We start from the raw sequence: 27420 nt of genomic DNA, 5'->3' as shown, positions 1-27420 counted from the left end.
CATGCATAGGAGTTGAACGAAAAATTCGTGTTGGTTTCCTTACAACATGGTTACCAGTAATGGCACGATTTGTGTGGTCCACTTTCGTTTGACAGAGATGACAACAGTGTTGAAGACCCGGCTTTGCAGGGGAGTGATTAATGTGGTAGAAACCCTCCCTTTCGGTGATTGGAGAGGCATTTACAACATTTGGATTGAGTCCTGCGCCAGTTAAATCAGGGAGGGATAATTATATGGCCACCAAAACGAGTTTCCAAATTAAAAACGGGCTATATGTTGTGGATAATGTGAGCATAAGAGAAAGAAATAAGTGGACAGAATGAATGTATTATGATTTTTGAATATAGGATATAATATAAATGTTATGGACATAAAATTATGTGTAAAAATTAAGGGGAATCTAATTTAACACAAAATTATGTCAGTTGTTAGTGTGTCCATGTATCTTTCATAGAGTGAACATCTTCAACTATCAGGAGCATTGCCCTTCACAAGACTGTCTTGACGTTTGAATCATGTAACATTCTCTTAGACCCTTTCACTATCCACAATACTTTCTTGCTAAAGCCCCCTGCAATCTATCCTCTGTCTTTCATTGTGCTCATCATTGCTTCAACTGTCAAGTCATTTGTAGGCTGCTTTGTTTTCTGTTCTATTGCCTGCCTTTCATAGAGCTGCAACTTATTTGAATACCCTTGTTCATTATCTACGCTCTTGCAATCCTTTTTGCCTTTGAGAATGAGCTCTTTGTTTGGCTGTGACAGTCATACTTGACTGTTATCAGTCATTGTTTTTATGACTTCTTAAGCTTGCACTGTCCCTTTTATGGTAGTCCATTGTGCATTCATCATAGGAACATTTGAACTGTTTGTAGGACTGTTTTCTGCATTCCTTTTTGTCATAGTCATCATTGGATGGCCAACAATTCAGTCCTCTTATAATCCTTTGTCATGACAAGATTGCCACTGTTCTTTGTATACTGCAATTAATCTCCCATGTTGTGTTTTCCACTGTCAAACACTTTCTCGAGGATCAAAGGCTGTTATGATCATAGGGCTGTCTCTTTTAATTTCTCTCCTATGACTGTTTCTTAGCAGCTGTCATGTATTCATTGTCTACTGCCCTTAGGAGGACGATACTGTCATCATTTAATAGTCTTTTTCCCTTACCAAACTGTCTTGACAGTGGTCCTTACCATTGTATTCTTCAACATTACTGTTCTTTCAAGCTAATAGGTTTCATGGTATGACATTGAAAAAAAACACTGTAATCTATAAGTCACAAACCCCCTGAGCATTGCTACCTAGTTCCTTTAGCATGTCATGACTGGCTTTTGTATCTTCATCAGGTGTGCTATTTTTTTTTGTTATTGAGGCAAATCATGTCTAAGACTATGACATTCAAGAATGAATGCACGCGGGGATCTCTTGTTCTCATCAGTCACCTTGTCATTTTCCTTTCAAGCTATATCTAGGTCTTGGCATAAACTTCTCACTGTCAAGGTCCTCTAGCACTCTTGGCCATTTCTTTTAGCCTTTAAACTCTTCACTCCTTTGTCTCTCAATAAATTTTTTGACTCTTCCTATTTTGTCTTTGTCATAGCAACTTCACAAACAGTAACTGTCTCAGACCTCATCACTGCAGATGTGATGTTATTTAATTGTCTTTGTTGTAACCTTTGGCTATCAGAAGCAAAAGAGATTACTGTTCAAAGGAATATGTTCAATACCCTCTAATGACTTCAAAATTAGGATTAAACTTTATTTTTGAGGAAAATTATGTAGAGATCTTATTAATTATAAATATTATTTATTTTTGAAAACTATTCAAAATGAGGTTTGTATTTACAACCAGTCACGTTGTTGATTAAATATACATAACTGCTTGATTTAATGGGAATCAAGTTGTTGGTATTTGCATGAAGATTGCATTAATGAAATGTTATGTTGTCATTGATGTCAATTATCCGGTAATGATGTTGTTATAATGTTGTTTTGTAACCGATAGGAGCAGCTAGTGAAGGGAACTGCAACTGGTAGGTGAATTTGTGGAGGAAACTGGTATTGCTATGAAATGGAGAGGTGAACCAGTAAACCCTAATAGATGAAGTTTGGTGAATCGGTTGTATTGGTTTATGATCTGATGATGAGCGGTAATGATTATGACACGTATACATGTTGTATGAGAAGAGTTTCAAATGGTTTTTGGCACGTAGAGATAATGGTTTTTATCTTGGGAATGAGCAAGTTCATTGCATGTAATGTAAACTGCGTGATGAGTTACAGTGTTCGATGAAGCGGTGATCAAGGAGCAGTCGAGGTTATCTTGAATGATGTGCAGTGATTGTTATGTAATCCAATGGTCATACTTGAACCGATTTGTTTGTAATCTCTATGCGAGAATTAGGTTTGTGATATGTTACCGACCTATTGTTTTGTTTATAAGGTCGATGAGTTATTTTGTTTAAGAGTTGGCAATTTGTAGTTGAGAGTAAGAGTGTGGTTGCTGAACTAGATGATGTATCTGCAGTATGTGTATAGGTAGATAGGAGCATGAAAATGATCTAAACAAGCAAGTGTAGTGCTATTCAAACAAATCAGCAAACCCCTGTTGTTTTCTAACAATTACAACAGTCAAATCCCCTAGCTTGGTAAGCTCTAACAAGCTTAGTGTTATTCAAATCCTCTAACTAGGTGATCCATTAGCTTGGATTTGAAATCCTCTACCAAGGTTACTCCTTATAGGGTATTGCTTCTAATAGGTCATTATAGTCAATCCCTTAACTGGGTGGTCCCTAAACGGATTGTCCTTAACAAGACTTATTGTAAAGCTTTAACAGACTTGACTCCTAACAAGGCGAACTTCAGAAGAGTTCATAATACTTGTGGGTATTCATCCCCACTGTCATTTTTCCCATTTGAGTTTCCAAGTCAAAAATATTGTGTGAAGTGGTGAATGTTTACTATGGTTGAATTGCTTAACTGCTAAATCCACTTTGATATATTATGTTAACCGACAACAATATGAAATGAGATTTTACTTATGACAGTAAAGTATTTGAATGATTCAGTTAAATGGTTTGTGAGTTTCAGAGATGTTTTACTGTTAGTTTGTTATAACAGTCAACTGGTTTAACTTGTTAGTTTTATTGCATTTGAAGTTCAGTGTTTAAACTTGTCAGTTTAGAGTTTGCTTTGAGAGGTAGATTTTGAGATTGGTGAAAGTTTATATCAGTTTTCTATCTACTGATTCACCCTCCTTCCTCTCAGTAGTTGACCGGATCCTTATTCTTTCATCATACCATCAATTGGTACCAGAGCAATTCAGGTCCTCTAAGGTCTAAGCCTAACAGCTTGAGGTAAAGATCTTGTAGAACATGATGAAGAAGGAAGGTCCAAAGTTTAATAGAGAGAACTACAAGATATGGAGTGATAGAATGAAATTTTATATCAAGAGTCTAGGAAGTCAATATTGGGAACATGTTGGTACTCAATATGTTTCACTTAGTGGGATTATGACTGATGATTAGAAGAAAGAGCAACAAGAAAACAATCAAGCATTGAAGGCTATTATTAGTTCTTTGTCTGATGTAGAGTATGTAGATGTCCATGGTCTGGAGATTGCATATGAGGTATAGAATAAACTTTAAGAGATCTATAATGGTGATGAGCATGTAAATATTGCCAAAGAAGAAAGTCTAAGAGGAAAATTTGATGACCTGCAGATGGCTGAAGGTGATAATATACAACAGTACGGTCAGATGATCAAAGAGATAGTTGGTGAGATCAAAAGTGCTGGTGGTAAAATAGAAGATGCCACAATGATTAGCAAGGTGTTGAGAACCCTACCACCAGTCTACTCTATACGAGTTGCAGCCATTCAGGAGCTAAAGCCAATTGACAAAACTAAGGTAACCCTTGACTCCATCATTTGTAAGCTTACTACTTTTGAATTAAATGGTTATGATGGTAGTGTTGAGAAATCTGAATATGCATTTAGAGCATCATTTTCTAACCCATCTATGAGGAAAAGTAGAGATGTTAGTCACAACTATGAATCTAGATCCAATAGAGAAGTTGATGATGAAGATAGTTTGGTTGAGCTTGAAGCATTGTTGGCCAAACGGTTGCCCAGAGGTACCGGTAAGTACATAGGTAAATTACCTCTGAAATGTTTTGCATGCAACAAGATTAGACACATTGCAACTAACTATCCTAATGGTGACAATGAGCACAATCGTGAGAAGTTTAAGAAGTACAAGGCAAAAGGCAAAAGAGATTGTCTCATTGCAGTTGATGGTGGTATCACTGATGAGGAATATGAGGGAGATGCTAATGAAGAAATTGTTTTTGTAGCCATTAAAGAAGAGACATCTAATCAGAAGGCATTAGTTTCTCACATGGATAATTCCGATGATTGGATCATTAATAGTGGTTGTTCACACCACATGACCGGTGACTGGATAAAATTTCTTACCTTGAAGGAATTTGATGGAGGAGTTGTGAGATTTGGTAATGACTCACCCTGCATGGTAAAAGGTAAGGGAACTATTTCTCTTAATGGAAAGAGAAGTGCAGACGATGTCTATTGGGTTGAAGGATTAAAGCATAATCTTTTGAGTGTTGCACAATTCAATGACAGAGGATATCTATTGGAGTTTAAGAATAGAATGTGCAAAATCTATGGGAACAAAGGTGAACTGATTGTAACTAGCAAGAAGACTAAAGGTAACATGTTTCACCTAAATCCTAAAGTCAACAATTGTTTAATTGCTAAAATAGATGATAGTTGGCTTTGGCATAAGAGATTTTGTCATATAAATTTTGATAACATTGTTAAAGTGAGTAAGTCCAAGACATTGAGAGGTTTACCTCAGTTGGACAAACCGGTTAATGCTCTGTGTAAGGAATGTCAGTTGGGAAAGATGACATCCTCAACTTTTAAGAGCTAATATTTTTTAGCATAACATCTGTTAGATTTGGTTCATACAGACCTTTGTGGACCAATAAGGACCAAAAGTATTCAAGGTGACAAATATTTTATGATCTTCACTGATGATTGCTCAAGAATGATGTGGGTCACATTCTTGAAGGATAAAACATAAGCATTTAGTAAGTTCAAGTCATTCAGGGCCTTAGCTGAAAAGGAAAGTGGTAAGAAGATAAAGTGTTTGAGGACTGATCAAGGTGGTGAATTCACTTCTATGGAATTCACTAGATATTGTAAAGAAAATGGTATCAAACAATAGCTTTTTGCAGCAAGGACACCACAACATAATGGTATTGCAGAGAGGAACAATCGGTCAATTGTTGAAGATGCTAGAACGATGTTGATACAAGGAGGTGTAGCAAAAACTTTCTAGAGAGAAGCTGTTAGCATAGTTGTCTACACTATGAACCAGATATTGGTAAAAAGAGGTAAGGATAAGACTCCTTATGAATACTGGTATGGTAGATCACCTAATGTCAATTATTTTAAGATATTTGGTAGTAAATGTTTTATCAAGAGAGGTGACTATGTCATTAAGTTTGAGGCTAAGAGTGATGAAGGTATATTTCTTGGTTACTCCACCAAGAGTAAGGCCAACAAATGTTATAACAACCGGACATAGAGAATTATTGAGAGTGCTGATATTCGAGTGGATGAGTATCCTGAAGTCTCAGAGGAAACCAATGTGGAGAAAAAGGATGAAGATCCTTGCATTCTATTTTTGGAATCAAAACCAGTGAAACCTGAAACTGGTAAAGAGAATGTTGTTGTACCAGTTCAACTGAAATAGATAGATTTAGAAGAAGATGATGATAACGAAGAAGAATAACTTGAAGATATTTTTATTCTAAGGTATGTGAGACTCAATCACAATCCTGACCAAATTATTGGAGATAAGGATGCTGAAGTGTTAACTAGAAGAAGAATTAGAGAGAATTCTTGCATCATCTCCACTATTGAGCCTAGAACTGCTAAGGAAGCATTTGGAGATGATCATTGGATCAAAGCTATGGAAGAGGAGCTTGATAAAATTGAGAAGAACAACACATGGACCCTAGTACCCAGACCGATGAATAAAAATGTGATAGGTACTAAGTGGGTATTTAGGAACAAATTGAATGAAGATGGTGTAGTAGTCCGAAACAAAGCTAGATTGGTTTGCAAAGGTTATGCACAAGAAGAAGGAGAAGACTATGGTGAGCCTTTTGCACCAGTTGCTAGACTAGAAGGTGTCAGGGCTTTACTTGCATTTGCAACATATAAGGGATTCAAAGTATATCAGATGGACGTGAAGTCAACATTTTTGAATGGGATATTCGAAGAAGAAGTATACTTTGAGAAGCTAGATGGTTATGCTTTGACTGATTAAAAAGATATGGTATGCAAATTGAACAAGGAACAATATGGGTTAAAGCAAGCACCGAGAGCATGGTATGAGAGGCTTCATTCATACCTAATGAAGATAGGTTTTCAGAGAACCAGTGAAGACATCAACATATATCTCAAATCTGAAGGAGATAAGATACTGGTTAATGAAGTGTTTGTGGATGATATCATATTTGGAGGCAATGATGACGTGAGAAATGACTTCGTAAATGAGATGAAAAATGAGTTTGAAATGTCTCTAGTGGGAGAGATAAAAAATTTCATAGGCTTGCAAATACAACAAATGAAGAGTGGTATTTTCATCACATAGTCTAAATATGTTAAAGAGGTATTGAAGATATTTGGAATGAGTGACTGTAAACCAGTTGGGACACCAATGGTTACAGGATTTAAATTGTCTAAAGAAGATGAAGCTACATCTGTTGATGAAAAGGAGTACAGGTCAATGATCGGGAAATTGCACTATGTTGTTCAAAATAGATCAAATATAGTTCATGCAGTTGGTCTATTTGCTAGATTTCAGAAGAATCCTAAGGAAACACATTTGATAGAAACCAAGAGGATATTCAGATATTTGAAAGGTACTAATGACTATGGATTATGGTATCCATATGCAGGTAACTTTGATTTGAAGGTGTATACAGATGCAATCTGGGCAGGTAATGTTGATGATAGAAAAAACACAATTGGTGGAGCATTATTTCTTGGAGGAAGACGTGTTTCATGGAGTAGCAAGAAGAAGAGCTGTATATCACAGTCTCTTGCTGAAGCTGAGTATGTTGCAGCTTATATGAATTGTACCCAGGATATTTGGATGAGGCACATTATGGAAGGATTCAAGTTGAAGATTTCAGAACCGATAAAGATCTTATGTGACAATACCAGTGCCATAAATATTTCAAAGAACCCTATTTTGCATGCACGAACCAGGCATATTGAATTAATGTATCATTACTTGAGAGAAAAAGTACAAAGTAAAGATGCGATATTGGAGCATGTTTCTACCAAGGGGAAGCTTGCAGATATCTTTACTAAATCTCTGCCTAGGACTACTTCTGAGTATCTTAGAAGTCAACTAGGGGTTGTACCCCTTCATGAGGTCAATTGAGCATGATGTAGATTACATCAATCCTGGAGCAACTTGTAGAATTTTACAACATGATTGGTTTAGAGTGGAGTTATTCCATAGGAGGAGCATCAAGTTGCAGGTTGATGATGCTGAACAATGAAGTTTGACATTGCATGTTTTACTTTCACTTTGACATTGTTGTCAAAGGGGGAGAAGAACTATCTGATTATGGGGAAGAAGAATTGTATGATTGACAGAGAGAAGGTCTATAGCCAGTTACTAGCTGAAGATAAGGTGAATACATGGTAAAATGTAAACCACGATTCCTATTCACAATCATAGCAATCAAGGGTATTGATACTTGTATTGTCATCAATGCCAAAGGGGGAGATTGTTGGCATTTGCATGAAGATTGCATTAATGAAATATTATATTGTCACTGATGTCAATTAACTGGTAATGATGTTGTTATAATATTGTTTTGTAACTGGTAGGAAGAGCTAGTGAAGGGAGCTGCAACCGGTAGGTGAGTTTGTGGAGGAAACCGGTATTGCTATGAAATGGAGAGGTGAACCGATAAACCCTACCTGTTGATATGATAAACCCTAATTGATGAAGTTTGGTGAATTGGTTGTATTGGTTTATGATCTAATAATGAGCGGTAATGATTATGATATGTATGCATGTTGTATGAGAAGAGTTTCAAATGTTTTTGGCGCATAGATATACTGGTTTTTATCTTGGGAATGAGCAAGTTCATTGTAGGTAATGTAAACTGCGTGATGAGCTACAGTGTTCAATGAAGCAGTGATCAAGGAGCGGTCGAGGTTATCTTGAATGATGTGCAGTGATTGCTATGTAATCCAATGGTCATACTTGAACCAATTTGTTTGTAATATTATGAAAGAATTATGTTTGTGATATGTTACCAACCTATTGTTTTGTTTATAAGGTTGATGAGTTATTTTGTTGAAGAGTTGGCAATTTGTAGTTGAGAGTAAGAGTGTGGTTGCCGAACCCGATGATGTATCTGCAGTATGCGTAAAGGAAGATGGGAGCATGAAAAGGATCTGAACAAGCAAGTGTAGTGCTATTCAAGCAGATCATCAAACCTCTGTTGTTTTCTAACAATTACAACAATCAAATCCCCTAACCGGGTAAACTCTAACAAGCTTAGTGTTATTCAAATCCTCTAACCAGGTGATCCATTAGATTGGATTTGAAATCCTCTATCAAGGTTACTCCTTACAGAGTATTGCTTCTAGTAGGGCATTATAGTCAATCCCTTAATTGGGTGGTCCCTAACAGGACTTATTGTAAAGCTTTAACATGCTTGACTCCTAACAGGGCAAACTTCACAAGAGTTCATAATACTTATGGGTATTCATCCCCACTGTGGTTTTTTCCATTTGGGTTTCCATGTCAAAAATATTGTGTCAAGTGGTGAATGTTTTTGTGGTTATGTTTACTATGGTTGAATTTCTTAACTACTAAATCCACTTTGATATATTAGTTAACCGACAACAATCTAAAATGAGGTTTTACTTATGACAGTAAAGTATTTGAATGATTTAGTTAAATGGTTTGTGAGTTTTAGAGACGTTTTTCTGTTAGTCTGTTATAACAGTCAACTGATTTAACTTGTTATTTTTATTGCATTTGAAGTTCAATGTTTAAACTTGTCAGTTTAGAGTTTTCTTTGAGAGGTAGATTTTGAGATTGGTAAAAGTTTATATCAGTTTTCTATCTATTGATTCACCCCCCCCTCTCAGTAGTTGACCGGATCCTTATTCTTTCATCATACCATCACAAGTATGCTAACCTTTATATATACATAATGCCACTTTTAATTATATACAAAGAATGTTTTCATCCCATAATATATTTTTTAATACATTATCTTGTTAGAAAAGTGATCCTTCTTAGTATAGTCCTTTTGTCCATTACTACATAATTAAAAGTACATAATATGTTAGGTTTTCAATAATCCATAAGTTGCTTATATTAATTTTTAGAAGGATATAAGAATTGTTTATAATATTACAACTTTAAAATATATTTTTAATGTATCAATTACTCCTCAATTTAAATAGCTAATTGAAAAATGTTTCCTATGAAAACTGGACATGAATATAATCTATTAAAGGATCCCTAACTTGCCTCAATGTCCTTGTCCTAACCCCATTCCTAGGCACATGACAACATGCAAGACGTTGTGGTCCCAACACATTTATAATAACAAAATTTTATCAAAAATACTAAACAATGGTGTAACTCTAGGGCAATGTCACATTTTAGACGAAATGTGTAGTTGGAGGTGAAACAATTTTACTCAAAAATACATGGAACTATGTGACAAATAAGTGAATGCAAGATTTTGATAAAAAAAATTGTGTGAAAGAGTTTTGATTAAAATCTTTTTGTCCAAAACTATCTATGTGGCAATCTAATCATATTTTTAAAGTAAATTACATAAAAAAATTTAACTTCTATCTCTTTGTTTGTTCAATCATATTTATTTTCATGATTTAGAATCTAAAATAATATATGTTTTGATATTATTTTTTTTAATTAATACTTAAAAATTGAAATATTAAGAAAAAAAGAAAGTTAATTAGTTGATAGAATTTTTCACCCCACTAAGATTGTCTGAGGCACCCCATAAAAGTTTCATGTTGAATCTGTTTCCTTGAAGTTCTTATAAGGAGTCAATTCTGGTGAGTTAAAGATTCAATTATATTTTCTTTTTTTTTTTCTTTACTTCATATACTTTGAATAATATATTAGAAATATAAAAGAAATTAGAAAATAAAAATGTTTTTGTTAAATATAAATATTTATTATATAAATGAACTGATTTTGAAATGGGAAAATTAAATATAAATGAATACAAATTAATTTAAAATCTTAATTTAACATGAACTTATGATATTAAATCATATGGATAAACTTGGTAAACTTATGTCAAATCTTGTAGCTTTGGATCTGCGACTAAAGCATATTTATTGGGTTTTGGCTATTGAACGCTTCAACTAGTTCTACCTGTGTTGTAGCTTCGGGTTAGCCTAGATGTGAAACTAGCTTTGTTCATGGCTAAGAATAACATTAGTACATTATTTTTTTTGAGATAATAAATATAATAGCTTATATATATATATATATATATATATATATATATATATATATATATATATATATATATATATATATATATATATATATATATATATATTAAAAATAACCGTCTCGAGAAGGATATCTCTCGACGTATTATATTGGTGGGGTTCACAAGGGGTCCACATGGTTCCCTAGCCCTTGGTTATTTCCAACCCTAGGGGGATTAATTTGCTCCCTATTTTTTTGGCAAATTTTCTTCTATTGAATTTTTTTTATTGGAGGAGGTTAATTTTGTAATAAGGCAAAAAAGTTTTGCTCATTAACTTTTGCTAGGCAACTCAGAATTGAGTGTCATTTTTTGCAAAAGTGCATGGTTTTTTGCCATGAATCCAACTAGCACACTCACGCACTCTCATTGTAAAGTACCAATTATGTGTATTTTTTGGATTTGGTTACAAATCACTTATTCTATAAAGTGCCAAAAACAAGGGGGGTCATCAAATATTAAATGAAGGGGGGTATCCTTCTTGATCATTATGGGGATGTACAATGTATTCGTATGGAAAGCATTGTGATCTCCTTACTTATTGATACTTATGAATCTATAAATGCTTCACATAAAACATGCATGATTCCTTGCAACAAAGTATGCATACAAGTTTTTAACATTGCAGATTTGGAAACTAGTATGACAAGGTTCAATCTTTGGATCATGTGCAAACTTTAGAGACAACCACATCACTTCCTACACATCCAGAATGGGAAGTCACCTTGCACACTGGATATGGATTCTCTTGCAAAAGCTATATTGTAAGACACTAATATAAAGTGCCATAACACTTTGTACTTTGTCATTGATGACATATGTGATGTAATTCTCTTGTAATCCATAGATTAGGAATATCTTGTGAGACTTGGTGCATGGCTCCAATTTAGACTTCGATTGTACACATCTGTACATGGTTCCAGTGAGACTTCGATTGTACACATCTATACATGGCTCTAGTGAGACTTTGATTGTACCAATTTTCCATTGATTAGTATTTAGATGATTCTCAAAGTAGGTGTCTCCATGCTTGTACTTCATTTTGTTGCAGTGAGTGATTCATCGGCCATTCTTCATCGATATTGGTACCTGGTTGTGTCACACTTTGACATTCTTGGTGCAAACATTGGCTTCTTTGTAATAGAATCTACTTTAAGGGGGGGCTTCATGGTCTTCTTTTCTTATCTCTTTTTTGGAGGATAATTTTTTCCCACTAGGTTTTATACCTTTCTTCATTTATGAGAGATTTCATTGTACATGGGTACCTCACCAGTCTAGTAGCTAGGACCCATTTCCTTCAGGCCCACCTAAGCTATGCTTAAGGGGGGGTGTTAGTGTATTTATTTCATTTAATTACACTTAGGATTATTAATTGTTGGCAATATGCTAGAATTAATTATGTATTATCATTGATGTCAACACTATTCTCTAGTTGGATTTGGTTCTTTCACTGTTGGCTGCTCCTATCCTGGTTGATTTTTGGTCCCGGTTAGACTTGGTTATCAGTGATTCTGATCTAGTATGATCAGATTGGTTGTTTTAGTTTGGGATGGTTATTCAGGATGGTTATATTCTTGTCACATTCAGTTGGTTCATGATTTGGTGCTCTAGAAGCTATCGTTTGTGTTTTCGGTTGGTATTTCTTGGTACCAGTTGGTGATATTTGATGATTTTGTTAACTGACTTTGGTCTGGCTTATAGAAATGGTTCCTAACATTATGAAGGTTCTTCTTTATCGTGTTATAATTGTTTGGTGGCTTCGCACTGGCTGGCGTGATGATTTGGTGGTCCTATTTGGATCCAGTTGATTATTCTGTGTTATTGCACTGAGGGTTTCTAACGGTTGGTGAAACGTGCTGACATAGGTCTTAGTGGAATTTCCGGTGGATATAATTGATTGGGAATGTGGACTAGGTCTATTCTATGCAATGTAAATCATAATATTGGTTTGGTGGTATCGTGTGATGTAATTTTTGTAATTATAGGTTTATGGGTTTAGGGTTTAGCTAACCTTGTTATTCAAGGTTGATGATCTGTATTTATAGGCAACTTATTCATGCAATTTGGAATGGGATGGTTATGTCTACATTATCAGAGAAAGGTTTATGTGTGAAAAAGGTTTGATCATTCAACAAAGATTGTGAAGGTTTTGGTATTGCAGGGCAAACATCTGTGCTTAATTGAAACTGTATCAAGCATTAGGAGATGCTACTTTCACAGTTCATTTTCTCCAGATTGTAGTCTGATGTTTATGTAAGTCAGTGAGACTTATTTTTGTGATGAGTAGTGAGCTCTAGGTAGTTGGCCTTATTGCAAGTCCAATCCCCATTATAATTATTTCACATACTACTGCAGAAGTATTATCTGACTATGGGTAGGGTTTCCCATCATGGTTTATTTCTTTATCAAGTTTTTCATGTAAAAAATATTGGTGTTGTCTGTTCCATGCTTTCATGGTTTATAATATGCATTAATTTTTTATACTTTTGGAAAACTCACTAGTACATTCGGAGCTGATTTTTGACGGCCGATTGTCAGATTTGCCACTAATTTTCGTCGGAGTGTCGACAAAAGTAGCCGTCGAAAACTTATTGTCGGATTGGTTGATGATGCCCTGCCTGTCAGAAATACGACAATCCCATGGACTCTGCCGATGGTGGGCATGAACGCTCTTTCGATCAAAAAAGTTGTTGGAATCAATAGATTTTGTCGCAAAGCTGACGACAATTTGGAACTTCGCACCGACGGTGATGCTGTTTGTCCGACGCTTGTGTCGTCGGTCCATTCGAAGACATCGACGATCATTAGACTACAAAGTGCCATCGCACGTACATCATCCTCGTCGGATGTTTGTGTGGTTTGAGTCGGAAGTGCGATGACTCCAGAATATTTCACTGACGAGAACACTGCATGTCCACCGATTTCATCGTCGGTTGAAAGCTTGGTATTCGTCGTAATTCCAACGATGATAATATTTTTATCAAATTTTCTTTATTATTATCCAATCATTGATATGTATATCGATCGAATGATATTCTATCCACACCACCTACTAGTAGGGGCATAGGTTTGAGGCTAATATGAGGTGCATGGTTTCAAGCTAATATGATCAGGCACACCATGGTTGAGATGGTCCAACTCCCTAGTCTCACTCTATGACTAAGCTCATGCCATATCTAAATGAAAGACATCTCAAATACATCATCGGTGGAAAGTTGCAAAATGCCATTTTCATACATAAGCAAGACATACAATTGGGTACAATCACCAAGAGAATGGTAAAAAGTGTGTTTGAGATCATTGTCCTAATTGTGGTGTGGTCACAAAGAGATCACCGTAAATTTGTCAACCTTTCCTTCATTTAAATCTAAAGGATCACTAAACTGGTTGTGGACAACGGGGAGCTGGTTATGGAGGAAGAGATAAGAAAAGAGGCCAAAAGATTCTTTGTTGATCTCCTTTGTAGGGATCATAGACTGGATGTTGATGCTCAAAGCTCTTTCCTTAATAATATCCCTTGCCTCATTTATGAGCAGATTAATGCCTCCCTTTCTTCTATACCTTCGAACCAGGAGATCAGGAATGTTGTCTTTTCTTTTGATGGTAACAAAGCACCCGGACCTAATGTCTTCCCCATGTTCTTTTTCTAAGAATTTTGGGATATTGTTGGGAAAGATGTCTCCAATGGCGTCAAATAATTTTTCCGTGCTAGAAGACTTTTGAAAGAGATCAATGGTACCTTCATTGCATTAATCCCCAAAATTCAAGGTGCTAATTCCATGGATAAGTTCAGGCCTATAAAGGAAAGGTTGACAAATTTACGGTGATCTCTTCGTGACCACACCACAATTAGGACAATGATCTCAAACACACTTTTTACCGTTCTCTTGGTGATTGTGCCCAATTGTGTATGTCTTGCTTATTTATGGAAATGACATTTTGTAGCTTTCCACCGACGATGTATTTGAGATGTCTTTGATTTAGATATGGTATGAGCTTAGTCGTAGAGTGAGACTAGGGAGTTGGACCATCTCAACCATGGTGTGCCTGCATATGTATATAGTTTTTTGTATTCATTAAAGATTTTCATTTAATTTTGAGCATTTTGGTTAGCAAATCAGGGGTGAACTTTACATTCTTGTTGTTATCCAATTCACTTTAGCTCTATTTCTTTCTTCAGATTTGGGGTCTAGAGCTCCTCCCTAAGCAGAGATTGTTGGTTTTGTCTCCCCTCCTTTGGTTGGAGAGTTTCTTGCTATCTCTGTTAGTTTGCCCTCAGAGTTCAACTTCTCTATTGGTCGGACTACTATTTTCCCTACCTTCTTCTCCAAGTTCTCCTCCTCTTATTTCCAAGATTTTTCCTTTGCCTTCTACTCAATGGCCCTTGGTTGTGCCTTCATGCCCTCTTAATGTCTTCATTGGGTTCCTGTTTCCTTCAAATGATGGCTTCTCTATGTTATGAAATATCCATCTTGGATCTTGCAACATCAAATTCTAGCATGGTTCAAGTAATGCATACAAGAATTAAAGGACAATGGAAACTTCTCCATTGTCTGTAATAGATAGCAAGAAGGAAAGATTGTTATCTATGTAACATCTATTTGACAATTTTGGATTCATAACTTTACGTATAAACATATACAACCATGGTATATTGAAAAATGACATAAAAAATCCATTTCATGTAATCAATAATTTTGTACAAAGGGGAGGATGCTAATCATGTCACCCTAAATATTCACAAACAAGTTTAGTGTTTACAGATTACGTTTCATAGTCACAGGTTGATGGATCACATAGATAATTAATTATAGATTATTTCAAGTTGTTCATGGTTTATTGTCACCTAGTTTCTTACCTAATTTTGTATTGTTTTCTACTTTGTTTCCTAGCATTCATCTGCACTTGAGTCATTCCTGTGTTGCTTTAGATTTGTTGTTCATGATTTATCCTTGGCTTCCATGGTTAGTATCGATTTTGCATTTGACTCAACATAATTCCTAGTTGTGTATTGTACTTCACACATCACACAAAAAGGGTTATTTTAGGAATTAGGATACGATATAGTATTTTACAATCCTAATATCTAGGTCATTAAACTTTCACATATTGATGTATCATAGTTAGTTATTTTATAATTCGATGTGTGCTTAATGTACCTAGTTTATGGAGTGATTACATATTTGTTTGATTGGAGAAAATTAACCAGTCCAATTTGTAGACTAGGGTTGTTATATTGTTGGTAATAGGGGTTGGTACATACATTGAATTAGAAACATATTTTATTGATTAATATAGATTCTAGAGATATTATTTTATGAATTCTGGTGTCTTATTTAAAAAATCATACCAAGATGTATGTATTGGAGCCAGTGTTCCACAAAGACATTTCCTCCCCCAAAATTGTTTATTTTTGAAATGGGGACACCTTCAGAATACAGGGACTTGGATGGGACGTCCCCTTGCCACCCCAATGCAATCCAATGCCATCATCTTTGAGACATCTCTAGGACATCCTTGAGATGTTTGAGGGACTTCCAAGAGCCTTTTGACCATCCCAACACTTTTTTTCAAACTCCATGCCCAAGGTCAAACCATCACAACCTATGGGCCCCACCCAAACCCCACCAACTTTATAAAACTGCCTCCTATTTTTGTTTGAACTCACAAAAACAAAGAGCAAGAAGCTGGCAACTGTGAATGTGAGAGTGAGAGTTGCAGGTGCCAGGTGAAAAAGTGAGAGTGTAGAGCAAGAGGGTTGAGGAGAAGGGTTGAGGAGAAGTAAGAAGAGAAGTGATGCCAAGTTGCCAATTTGTAATGGTCTACCCCTGTTTTGAAACCAATTTCTTTTGCACCTTTTCAACTATGCTTCTTGACAAACAATTTACTTGAATGCTCTACTGCTAATTTTCAGTTTGTCTTTCTTGATTTTGTGAATGCCAATGTTTGTTTGCTGATACTTTTGAGATGACATTTTGGCAAACAACATGCATGCACTGAAATGGTTTCAATTTGGAATTGATAGTGCAGATATCACTTTATAATAATCAAGATTCGCATTCACTGAAATGATTTTAATCAACTACAGAGAAATATTCATGACTTACAAGTAATAAAAAAACTTACAAGGATGAGGCATATTCAATACTTACAAGTAATAAAAAAACTTACAAGGATGAGGCATATTCATTACTTTTGTAGTCCTGCCTTGGATATCAAAACTAGAAGCAACTCATATTGTTCATGTATAGACAAGACAATATGGGAGTTCATTATACTGAACAACTTGTGGTGTTGTTGTTCGTGTTGGCTCTGTTGGACCCTGCAATTAAGATTCAATATACATTGTTCAATAAGATTAACTATGCAACATAATGAAATATTGAAAAGTGTGTTATCTTGTTGAGCTTTGCTTGGTTTTGAGAATAGTCTAATATTCTCTACTTAACAGGGCCAACCATGTGAAGGTGGAAGCTCAGTTGGCCCCTCCCCTCCCTAACATCACTCTAAATTCCCCATTAACATCTTATAAGATTCATTCATTCATTCTTTCTACCATTAATAAAATATAGCATTCATTCATTAATATCACATAACTTTCATTAACACATAACATTGATTAACATTAATTAACATGCAACATTCATCAATATTAATTAACACATATCATCCATAACCATTAATTAGCACATAATTACATTCACTAACAAATAAAAATTAGTCATTATCAAATAAGTTAGATTACAATCATTTCTTTTTTTGTTTTTTCTTTGAAGCTATGAAAAGACTAAGTGGAACATCAGTTTCTTCATCATTTCCCCCCTCTGCAGATGTTCCACCAACTCCTTGTGATCTCAATGTATGCCTAGTCCTATACTGAGGACGAGGACACTGAAGCGAAGGGGGGTCCTCTGCAATAACAAAGAAATGGGTTAAATTCAAAAAAATAAATAAATATTGTTACAAGTATTTCATTAATTTAGAGAACATAATTGTTGTGCTCTTTACCTGATGGGGCCACATCATTTTGTGTAGCCTCAACCTCAACATGTTGAACACCCTCTAGATCATCTAGAGTTGAAATACTAAAGGCTACATTAATGCTGAACACCAATTGTAATTATATTTGTTTAAAGTAATAACAATGGTCCTCTTTACCTGAGTGGGGAACATCATGTTCTTGATGTTGTGTACCCAGATCATGCTCCACTTTCTCACCACCGACTACATGCTCTAAAATATTAACAACAAAGGTTACATTAATTACTACTCTATTTACAAATTAAGATGTTTAATTGTATTAATAGCTAAATAAATAAATTTGAATAGAAAATGAATACCTCCACTACTGGGATGCACATTCGGACCTTCATGTGCAAGTGGTGTTTCACGATTAGCAGGTTGCATTCCAATGACATGCACATTATTATCATTGCTTGCTTTTTTAAAACAAATATAGTCACTTTATGTTGGAACTCAACATCAATTAGATTATTGGTAAAGTATTCAATTTGAAACAATTCCATTTAGCATATTTACCTGTGTGACGGATGCACTCGAATGTTGTGTATGCCCACTCAATTCTCGTAGCCGATCAGCCATGGCTGAATAGGCTTGCTGGTAGGCAATTCTCTTGTCATCTTCTGTGGGTGCTTTATTGAATTCAGAGCCCTGCATTTTTGCTTGGTATCGTGAATTTTGCTTGCATTGTTTGATAAAAAAAAAACGTTTGCAATTTATTAATATTTTGATGCAATATTTCATTTACATGAGATACTTACAATTCGTGCAACAAGTTTCATGTAACCACCAGAGCCGAGTTTGTGTTGTCCATTCTTTTCTTGCCTTGCCTTGGTTGCCTTTGACGTGTCACTCAGCCTATAAAAAGTTTGAAATATGTTAGATTATATAAATATAAAGAGTAATTAAGTAGTACATATTTACATTCTTAATAGTATCCCATACCTTCTTTTGGCGTCTAGTGGTGTATTTCCTTTTTTCCTTTCAATTCTCTCCTTGGCATCCAAAATCAAGTCCTTCCACTCCCTCTCTGGAATCATGGGGGGATGCTCGTACTTTAGGTTCCTCTCTAAATGGGTCCTGTATTGGTTCCTCACATACTTTAGATATGTGCCATCTTTTTCAAGGAGCTTGGTTTTGTCAAAGGTGTCATTTCCGAACCACTCAACCATTTGGTTTGTTAATTCATCTTTTAACCTTTTTTCTTGGTCATTCCACCTTTTAAAGCAAAAACAAACCTGTTAGATTCAGAAATGAACTAAAGCTACATTTATTACACTTCAAGAAATGGATCAAAGGAAAACTATTCTAGCAATGATATGAAATCAAAATAGTGGATTAGGGTTAGTTCGCATATGATGTACCACCTTTTACGTATGGTGGGCCCAAATATCTGCAATGCAATGTCATTAAGATGTTTATAAAAAATATCATTGCCTGCAAAAAATTCATGGGATCATTAGTCCAAAACGAGTGATCATAAAGTAAATTACAATTAGAGTATATAATAATAATTTTAAAGTACGTGGAACCTTTTGTATCTTTAAGGGAGTCATTTCTTCATCGCTCACCACCAATGTGGCCTGCAACGTTCCCGTACTAGCAATATGAGAAGATCTAGGAAATGATGGTATGTTATTAGCAGTAGTCACCTTTGGCACATCCTCATGTGCATCTCCTCCTGCAAAAAATGAATCCACTATGAAATGGCATTAGAATTCAAGAAAGAATGCTTGAAGGGAAATAAACACATGATAGAAGATAGAGCAAAAGAGGGAACTACCAACAGTGGGTGGGCCAATATGACGTGCAGTAGAGGATGTCTGCATGCTACATGTTGCCGACATTGTAGTCGACAATACAGGTGAGGGTAACCTTTGATGAGGCGGCGATGACATTTGCATGGTAACATTGACAACACCTAAAGAATAATACATTAAATATATCAAACATTAAATATATGAAAAGTGCAAGAATTGTAAACAAGGATGAACCTTTATTTTGAAAATTGACAGTATCAAGTATGATGTGTTTTGGGTACTCAGAGTGATAAGCCAAGCAAGTGATAATACAAGAAAATCGTCATCACTTGAAGAAGTTGCAACACCCTGATAATGGGAACGACTTTCATAAGGGCGGATAAATTGCTGTAAAAACAATACATACATATTTTAGTTAATGACATAAAAGAGAATAAAATATAAACCATTATTGAACTTTTGTTACAATTAAAGCTTTCATTACTGCTTACTTGCAAGTTTTCTGTTGTCCGAAGCAATAATTCCACCCTCTCTCGTATCTCATCAGTAATAGGATGCATGGCGGCCAAAGCAACAATCTCTTTTCTAATTTTTATAAGAGGCATTTTCAAGAATTTCATAAGGTGTGTGGAATCTTCAGGTTCATCATCGCTTAACCCTAATGATTCCACATCCCTAGAAAGGTGCTTAGGTATTACAAATCCCTTTCCCTTTCCCCGAACATCCATCTATGTCAGGAATATCATTAACAATTACAAAATTAGTATAAATCACTAAAAAAAAGAACATAATAATGTAACAGTTTGCTTCTATCTAATTTGTACAATTACAATGAGGTTTACCTGCTTGGTAGAAGTGTCGCAAGCTACATCCCTGTCCACGATATGTGATGGATCCATGTCGACCTGTGACAAAGAAAAAATATAAAAAACGTTAGCGAAATTAAACCAATAGACTTAGCAAAAAAACTTCATAATAAAATGGTATATTGGATTCATTAATTGGAGGCTGGTTAATTTATATGGTATATAGTATTTACCACCCCCATGATATTAACTTTGTTTGTATCTATATGATTCAAACTATAATCAATTAGAAGCTCTTCGCCTGCACTTATTGATTTTATCGCCCATACAAATACACAATTTCCCTCGTGTACCTCAAATATGCAATTGGGTTGTTTATTAGTTGATGTGAGGCCCTACCCCGACTCATCCTAGCATTTCCGTTATTTTCATGTTGAGACTATTATGGATGTATTATTTTTATGCATTATGGATTTAGAACTTATATGATTTCATGATTTGGATAACATTGATGTATATTGATGCTTCATATTTATTCATTATGGATATGAAACTTTATATGATGCTAGAATAGAATTACCTTGAGGTGATGTATGTCATTATTGGATTTGCAAGACTTAATTATGATGATAGAAATAGGATGCTTATATTATGAATGGATCAAATTTTGAGGATTATGATAATTGCTTACGTGGATTAATTGGGATATATGAGATATTGATTTATTACTGTCAATTGTATGAGTGTTTGATGTGTATTCAAATTCATGTGTTTAATAATATATGTGGTTACTTGGAATTACTAATGTGTAAATTGAGATGCGCAACATGTGACCATGGAAATATTATGGAGAACCAAACCTAGACTTATGTACATTTGTAAAGCCAGGGGTTGTCTATTTGGAGAGACAACACCCTGTTTGTATCGTATTTTAGTTGTGAAAGTAAATGATGCATGTGTGTTAAATTGATTTTGTTAATTTGTGTAAATCCAACAAGAGACAAATTCCATGTGTAATTTTTATAATGTATTTTATTGTGTCACTTGACACATGTGCTGATTAGTGTCATTGATTTTCACTTGTCTCTTGGAGGGAGTTTGTTTCTACTAAAGCCCTTTCCAAACATTTGAGTGTGGTCCCAAATTTGCCTTGGGTAGGGAGTCTTGGGAGTGGTTAACTTAGGTTTGACCCGTAGGTTAACTTCAGTTGGGTTTCTAAGGGGTCAAATGGATTCCTAGGGTTAGTTTTAGGGCTTTTCCAAAGGTCCAAAGGGTATACCTATGGGTTAGGGGTATTTTTTAACATGTGACTACTCCCATGTGACTGTTTAGTCACCTCAAAAAGTGGTTTTTCCAAGGTGAGTGAAAATTCAACTTAGAAGGTTCCTCCTAGGATAGACAACCTTCCTTTTTGGTGTCAGACTCTCTTCCCCATCCTCTCTTACCTTTTTCTCTTTCCAGTTTTAGCAACATGTAAGAGGTTGGGAAGACCAACCAATGTGAACTCTCACTCTATCCAAGGGGTTGGGAAGAGTGAAAGAGGCCTTCTTAGGCAAGGATTAGGGACTTAGTGAGTTAATCACCCACTCTCCATTGTTGGAGATCATGCAATTTTGAAGAATAGTTGTAGGATAGAATTTTGGCTAAGTGTTGGTGAAAAGATTGTGTAGATTTGGGCTGCTCATCCCCAACTAGATCTATCAAAACCTTTGGGCAGATTAAAGTTGGTTCTTACTTTTTTTTTGTTTATGTTGTATATGCATGTTTGAAGAAATGCTTGTATGAAAGAGTTGATTATTTGTATATTACTTTGTGAAAGAAAATGTGATTTTTTCCCCTTTGTTCTTTTTATGCTTTTTCTTGTATTGGGAGTGTCCAAGGCCTTCTACTCTTGGGAAAGTAAAATGGTCTTGGGGTGGAAGGAGTTTGACAGCCTTGGGTGAGAGGCTCTCCTTTATGGAGAGTGATCTCAAGGGTGTTCTTTGTGACCCTTGCTGCATAGCCTTGTTTATGCATTTGGGGGTCATAAGGAGAGATGATATGGCTTATATGCCTTTGGGGGGCATAATGATGTGGGGATGTATTTGTGTTGTATTTGGTTGCTATGAGGTGGCTTGAGATGTTCCATGCTTGCAGTCTCCCCAATGGTATTTGGTCCACTTCCACCCTTGGAAAATCATCACAAGTTGTGGTGAAGTGTAGCCTTGGTCGGGAAAATTGTTTGTTGTGTGTTTATCCCTTTCTTGTTGTGGTTGTATGTGTGTAACCCGTCTAGTGCTTGGTTCTCCAAGCTCGGGGGTGGTTTCTAGTAAGCCTAGGCTGGGAGGTGAGCACTCCATGGTCAAGCCTTATGTTTTATTTGCAGGTTGCTTGGAATGGGAAGAAAAAAAAAGAAAGATATAAGTTGCTGGTTTTTACTTGAGTTGCAGAAAAGATTAGGAAAGAAAATAATGTATTTAAGTTGCAGCTATGTAAAGAAAAGCTAAATGTTGTATTTATTTTTCAAAGGAAGAGAAATGTATCCATTTTATATTCAAGTCCTCATTCAATGGAAAAGAGAGACTTGTTGGGTTTCATACCCATTTATAATGTTAACAACATTCTATTCTAAATATGCTATGAGAAGTGCTTCATTCTGTTATTTTACTTTTGCAAAATGAAATGTATATTCTTTTATTAAGTCCCTATAGTTGCTAAAATGATGTTTTGTTGTATTCTTGTTATATTGGAAAATAAAAGTTCATTTTATTCCTTCATGCAAATTGAAATTTTGGATATGGGAAAAGCAAGCATTTAGGCCTATTTGAGATAGATACAAATACAATAACTGGTTAAATAGGTTTAATATGTCTACCTCTAAATTGATTTTAATGTTTCCTAGGCTAAAGTAGTTGCTGTTAAAATTTATTACTTTCTGTCATTTTATTTATTGCAGAAAATAAATCTAATTAGTGATCCATTTCTAAAGCTAGCAACTAGTTGCCAAAAGAAAGATTCAATGCATTATTTTAAATCTATTTGTTTAAAAAAAAAATTGCTGTTAGTGTTCTTTTTAAATAAAAATTTATAGAATGCTTTATACAAAAAAAGATAAGGCAAAATTTAAAGTCTAGATATTAGCATTATAGAAAATGAATATTTGCATCAATGACATGATGTCATTATTTTATTAGTTTTCTGCATGGTATATAAAGTTGAAAAAAAAGAAAAAAAAAGATAATACAGAATGCTTAAGTGTGTGCATATATATATATATATATATTTTACTCAGTCTAGAAAACTTATCTTTATTTTACCATTATAACCCCAGAAGAATGGATATATATATATACAAATGCGATGTATTATTTTAAATTTTTTTTTAAAAAAGATTTATAAAAAAAAATAAAAACGATTGCATCGAACTCTCGGCGGGAGGTTGGGCGGCTCGGGACCCCTGTGGGCCGCGACCTACAGAGGTGCCGAGGCACCACTATGGGCTGAGCAACATAGAGGAGTCCGCGACGCCGCTGCGGGTCGCGACCCGCAGGGGCGGCCTTGGTCGCCACTACGGGCCGTGTCCCACAGAGACACCGCGGCGCCGCTGCAGACCGCGACCCGCAGTGGTGCCTAGGTGCCGCTGTGGGAGGCCCCGCCTTCCCCGTTACAACTACCCCCCCATGCTAACATAAAATGCCATCTCCTCTGCGAGAATCATAGCCTCTGTGGCATCCCATGTCTGCTGCTCCCTTTGGAGGTTCCACCATGGCTTCGACCCTCTTCCACCAACCCTGCACAAAAAAATAAATAGAACACACACACACACAAGCCCTAACCCAATTTTCGGGTTAAGGCAAAACACACAATAATGAATTAAAAAAACATGTGTGGGTTATGTAAAAAAAAATATATATATAAAAAAAAGTTAGGGTTTAATTATTTTATTATAAAAAAAGAAGAAGGGGGAAACCCTATTCAAAATTTGAATAGGGTATTCCCCCCATAGACTTTGAATATGATAATATTTTTTTACAACAACTCCTTGTAACCCTAGATGTAGTTAGATATTCCTATATATATATATATATGTATATATATAAATATATAGATATACATATATATTTATATATATTATTATAATTTCAAGGAGAAATAGTACATAGTTATATATGTAGTCACATATATATAAAAAATGATTTATAAATTTAGACTTTAATTGGAATATTTATTCGAATAGTGGATTTACTTTTGCTATGAAGTAGAGTTTGTCTTAGGGCTTTAATTAAAAGCTAGATTTAGAACCCTTTTTAGGTTTGATCTTTTGAGGAATATAAAAATAAATAATTTGGAAATAGTTAGCCTTAGAGGATAAATTTTATTGGCCAACTTTAATAAAATTTTATAGCACAATTTCACTAGGGGTTTTATCGACCCTAGAGTCAAATTTTAGGCAAATTATAATTATTGTTAAGATAAACAATAGGTTTATTTAATCTAAGAGCTAGTGCTAATTAATTTAGTTCCAAGGCAATTAAAGGACTACTTGAGCTTAATAATATCTCTGGCAAATTAATTTTATTAATTTAAGGATATTTGTTTAAACGAATTTATTACTTATTATTATTTGAGATAATAGTGATTTCTTGGAGAATTAATATTCCACTTTTAATTTGGATTATTTTCGCCTAATTGATTTAGTTGTTAGATTAACTCCAAATTTAGTTAAGACAAGACTGGTTAATGCGTTACTTAGCAAATTTAGTTTTATTAGGTTAAGTTTAAAAAAAAAAAAAATTCCGCTTGTGCCCAAAAGTTTGGGCATGACATTTTGGTATCAGAGCGAGGTTTCCAACACTAGGAACCTTTCTCCATTACGTTTCGCTTTAATTATTTAATTAATTAAATTATATATATATATATTTATTTATTTATTACAGTTAATTTTTAATAAATTAAATTTTTCTCCGAAAAATTATTTATTTATTTTATTTTCTTATAAGGATGCCTCCAACTACGCGACAAGCTCACAAATGTGGTAGAGGCCCTAGACGTGAACGCATGGCACACGAAGAGGTCGATAGGGAGGAATCGGTCCCGGAAGGGAACCTAGAGGCTCCTCCTGAACGACCAGTTGATCCGAACTGAGACATCTTGTTAGCTCTACAGAACCTGATTGGCATAGTCCAGGATAGGCTTCCGGCAGTGGATCATCATGTTGAAAACCAGAACTCAGGGAGCCATAGAACAGTAGAACGAGAACGGAGTAGGAGTCCACCTCCTAATCCCGTAGAGAGTCAGGCTGGGCATGAGCTCGAGTTCGTTCACCTACCTGCATCACCTCCAGTAGTAGCACCAGTGTATTATGAGAGGGCACGTCGGGATCCAGGGGATCTAATCAGAGAGGTTATGCGCCTTCAACCATCATCTTTTGGGGGATCTACCGACAGGGTAGAAGCAGAGGCATGACTTTTGAGCCTAGATAGGTGCTTTGCATTGCGCTCCTACGAGAGCAATCTAAAGGCATGTGTAGCAGTCCATCTATTGAGAGGAACAACCTCCACATGGTGGAGATAAAAGAAATTTAAGTGTGGCTTGGTGGCAGATACTCTCACATGGGAGATTTTCACAAATAGATTTAGGGAGAGGTACTTATCAGAGCACTACAGACAACGTAGGGTGGATGAGTTCCATGACCTCCAGCAGAAGCGTCTTTCAGTGACCCAGTATGAGAGCAATTTTTTTGAGCTCTTACTGTACGTGGACTACCTGAAAGACGAGAAGCTTCTCGTCGACTGATTTATCAGAGGGCTGAATGTTGGCATAGCAAGATCATTGAGGATGGTTGCTCTAGGGAGCCTTCAGGTTGTCATGGAGAAGGCCTTGATAGTAGAGGAGATTCAGGTCAGACCTCAGGACTCGAGGGATCGGTCCCAGAACCGAAACCCTACACCCTAGACTTATGAATTTCAGAAACCCCATTGGAAGGGTAACAATAGACACACATCAGGGTTCTCCAAACCCCCTCCTCCGCAGTAGTCATAGCAGAACCAGAGGCAGAGGCCTTCGCAGAGTCAGCAGGGTGTAAAGCCCAAGCAGTGGCAGTCTCAGGGTTAGAGGCAAGACCAGTGATCTCAGGTTCCTTACACACCTCCGGCGAGGACTCAGCAGTCCTCCAGGGGTGGGTACAGTGGTTCTAGTAGAACAGGGGGACAGTCTTTCTCCAGACCACAGGGTGTGCAGTTTCAGGCACGTGGCGCTTGCTTCACATGTGGAGCCATGGGACACATGGCGAGAGAGTGTCCTCAGGGTCAGATGGCAGGCAGTTAGAGGATGGCAGCATCAGAGCTAATAGTTGGGGATATGGGCAAGTCCCATAGGGTCTTCGCATCGGTTGACAACTGCCAAGCAGAGCATTAGGCCACGGTTATTGAGGTTGCAGGTATGATCAGAGGTAGCAGTGTATCTATATTATTTGATTCAGGAGCTACTGACTCTTTTATATCTCCATTGGTTATGGAGTGTTGCGGGCTAGTGGCAATTAGACAAGAGGTCAGTTGGGAAGTGGAGTTAGCTTCAGGGGCTAGAGTGTCAGTGGAAGCAGAGGTTAGGGGATGTTAGCTTCAGATTGGCAATACCACCACCTTAGTAGACCTTAGAGTTACACCAATTGGATCATACGACATCGTACTTGGCATGGATTGGCTTTATGCCCACAAGGCCAAGATGGATTGTCACCTAAAAAATATTGAGTGTGAGGATGATCATGGTTCTCCCATAGTAATCACTAGAATTCAGAGACCTGTGTCTCTTCGTATGATTTCTGCAATGCAGCTTAAGCGGAGCATGCGAAAGGGATGCTAGTTATTTTCCATCACCATTAGTGATAGAGAAGAAGAAGATGAAAAGGAACCATCTATTGATGACCATCCTATCCTTAAGGGATTTTTAGACGTATTTCCTTCAAAGTTACCCGGTATGTCGCCCCGTAGAGAGATTGATTTTCATATAGACCTTGTACCAGGAGCCGAGCCAGTTTCAAGAGCACCATATAGGATGACCACAAATGAGCTTAATGAGCTCAAGATGCAGCTTGAGGAACTCCTAGAGAAGGGCCACATTTGTCATAGTGTATCCCCTTGGGGTGCACTAGTCATCTTCGTGAAGAAGAAGGATGAATCTCTCCGATTATGCATGGATTACTGTCAGCTAAACAAAGTAACCATCAAGAATCGATATCCTTTGCCCAGG

Source organism: Cryptomeria japonica, chromosome 10 (genome assembly GCF_030272615.1).
Source record: "Cryptomeria japonica chromosome 10, Sugi_1.0, whole genome shotgun sequence".
Classification (NCBI taxonomy): domain Eukaryota; kingdom Viridiplantae; phylum Streptophyta; class Pinopsida; order Cupressales; family Cupressaceae; genus Cryptomeria; species Cryptomeria japonica.
The sequence above is the reverse complement of the archived record's forward strand: the minus strand, read 5'-3'. Positions refer to the sequence as shown.